The sequence below is a fragment of the Phalaenopsis equestris genome, unplaced genomic scaffold (genome assembly GCF_001263595.1).
Source record: "Phalaenopsis equestris unplaced genomic scaffold, ASM126359v1 Scaffold000060, whole genome shotgun sequence".
Lineage (NCBI taxonomy): Eukaryota > Viridiplantae > Streptophyta > Magnoliopsida > Asparagales > Orchidaceae > Phalaenopsis > Phalaenopsis equestris.
In genome coordinates this window covers 861,369-864,557 of record NW_018164502.1, presented here as the reverse complement: position 1 = coordinate 864,557, position 3,189 = coordinate 861,369, and positions in this window count along the sequence as shown.

The following is a 3,189-nucleotide window of genomic DNA, read 5'->3' as shown; positions in this document are numbered from 1 at the left end:
GGTGGGGGGTACAAATATGAGATTATATTTATGTCTCCGTTTTAGTAGGATACTAAAGGTTAATTTAGTATTCTACAAATATGTGATAGATAAATCCACCAGTGGGTACTTTCAGGCAGGCCGATCGGTCAAGCTGATAATAATGTTATTTTTTAGGGGATAATGAACCGAAGGGTGAATAGCTTGGTAGGCTCAGGATTCGCTCGACCGGTTCTCTTTTTCCTAGTCCAGGTGAGTGATATCCTGTCAGTCGATCCTATGACTCGTCGCCGCTGCAGCTTCACCAAACCGTTTGATTTCTTCAAGATTCGTGTTGATAAATTTTTGTTATACAATTATACATTGTCATGCCATTTTTTGGGCCGTTTATACAAATGCCACCTAATTCTTATGTATTTATATATCTATCACCTAAATATTCATATTTACATGTATAGTATTTAAAGTCACACACCTTTTCATGTATAGATTTATGTTACCAAGATATTTTGAGTGTAAATAATAATTTTTTTGTGTTAAATATGAAAAGAAATGACTTGTGGTTTTTTTAAATTAAATTAGACTCTTCTATTTGTACAACTCTCAAATTTATCTGGGCTTTCTTAAAGCCCAAAATTGCTTTCGTGCAGTTCCCACCAAAATTTCGTTCTGTAAAGCAAACGAAATTTAAGGGGAATATATTGCTTTTTGTTGTTGATATCAAGAATTGAAAATCAGATCAGATATTGAATGGGTAAAGAAAGCGGTTCAAGTTTCGAAGGCTGAACTTGAGGTCTAACTGGATGAAATAATAAATCATAAATTTATTTAAAAATAACATAAATTATGTGATAATAACATAATTATTTTTTTTAAAATTTTGTTACAAAGAATAATGATACAGTCCCACATCTCAAATAAAATAACACATAATAATAATAATAATAATAATAATAATAATAATAATAATAATAATAATAATAATAATAATAATTTATTTAGAAAAATATTAATCACAAAATAAAATCTCAATATTAATATTCATAATCTTATATTATTTAAGAAATTTTATTTTTTATTTTCAGATAAATTTATTTTTTACTAAAAATGAGAGATTAAAATTTTTTGAATTTTATTAACCACAAAATATTTTTTTTGTTTTATATATTAAATTGATTAATTATATAATAATCATTTTTATTAAATTTTTTATTCCATTATGTAAATCAATATATCAAATTTAATAATCTATGAGTTTCATTTGAAATATTGGTGCCTCTAAATAAAAATATTTTTTTATCATGCTTTCATTACTTTTAGTCCCATATCTCAAAAATATTTCACTAGTTAATTTCTTATTTTTACTATTATTAATTTAATATGGCTAACACATCAATTCACTTGTTAATATTAAAGGAAACCAAAATCATCATATCATTAAGTGTAATGCTATACTCTCCTAACATAATATAACAAAAAGTTTAGGGGTCATTTGAAATCATTTTGCTTTTTATTTGATTTGATTTTTATTTTATATATGAAATAAAGTTTGGCAAATATCTTTTAAATATATTATTTTATTTATTTATGTGATGGACTGGCGCTCACCGACAGAACAATTGTTGTCATATGAGGCCATAACTAAGACCGTGATAGCTATTTTTAAAAATATTCGAGGCACATAAAATTTATTTTTATTATCTTAAGAAATAGCATAATTTATATGAAAAAAAAATAGTTAAAAACAATAAATTTATATATTTTTTGACAAAAAAATGACATGAACAACCTCTAAATATGATTTCATGATTCTTTTGCTTATAGCTCTTTTGATTACTCATATCACTTAAATAAGGAATAAATTAATAAAATACCGATACATTGAATGTGAATTAGAGAAAATTATTTAATTGCAGATTTAATTGAGAAATATAATTTATCTCACAATAAATGATAAGGGAATTTAGATACATGTATACCACACAATTCATACTAATACACCCTCAACAATTCTATCATTTGACATGAATCTCGAGGCTTAATATGAATTTCGAGACAATTTTCTTAAGCAAAAAATATTCAGACTTCAATAAAAAATCATCCAATTTTTTGATTGCAGCAAACTTATAGTCAAACTGACGGGCTTGACGAGACATACCCAATTATACCAAAATTTGTCTTATACGAGTCAAAATGAAACCCATATCAAAATGTTAAACCTTTTTTAGAAGCTTTTAGTGCATAATTAGAAGGTTCAATGGATACCAAATTTGATAAGCTTATAGTTGAATTGAACTTCTTACAGAGACGAATCCAGCGAGCCCAAGATCGCTTAATTTTGACATCATTAAAGCAGTTAAATATTCACCGGACATCGTTTAATCAAGAGAATCTCTCCCATCCGTTCTATGGAGTGGGCTGAATTCGGTCCTTCCTTATTCATTGAGAAACCTCTCTATGGATCTACAAATAGATCCCCACCCCCTCTTGAGAGGAGCGGCCGAGGGAGGGAAACCTTAAGCCAGAAGAAGATTGAAGCTTGAGAAGGAGTTGAAGTCGAGCATTGCTAATGCACTGCAATTTCAACAAATACCTCCTACTCTTGCAGCTGCCAATGACCATTAACAACAACCTACTGGCCGCCGTTGACCACCATTGGCCAACACTTGCTCCTTAAAGCGAAGTCCCGTATGGAGCCATAATGTGCAATGTATAATTTCAACGTACGTTAAGGAACATTAACGCACCGGGGGAGCAATACATCGTCCAATACACTATGTAATGGTGGACCTTGATGACAGTGTAATAATGCACCCCACATACGGTGCGACGATGCATTCCGAAGCTGGGGTAAAAATGCACTCCGAAGATGTTGACTTTCACTTAACTCTTAACACTTTCTCCTTATAGCTCGTGTGTCTACAACCTATGAATGTCATCACAACTCACCACTATGACCAACATGACAAACTACGACGTACATGACCAACTATGACATTCGTGGTCTACAATCCGTGTGACTCCCAACTCCAGCCTCTGTGGATAACACTTTATCGCAACTCATCACTACGACCTAGGTGACCAACTATGACTTGCATAGCTCACAACTCTTGCAACTTTCTACTACGGTCTCTATGACTAACCGATACTTTTGAAGTAACCATCTGCGACTCGTACAATCAACTATCGCCATGGCTTTCAACTACAACC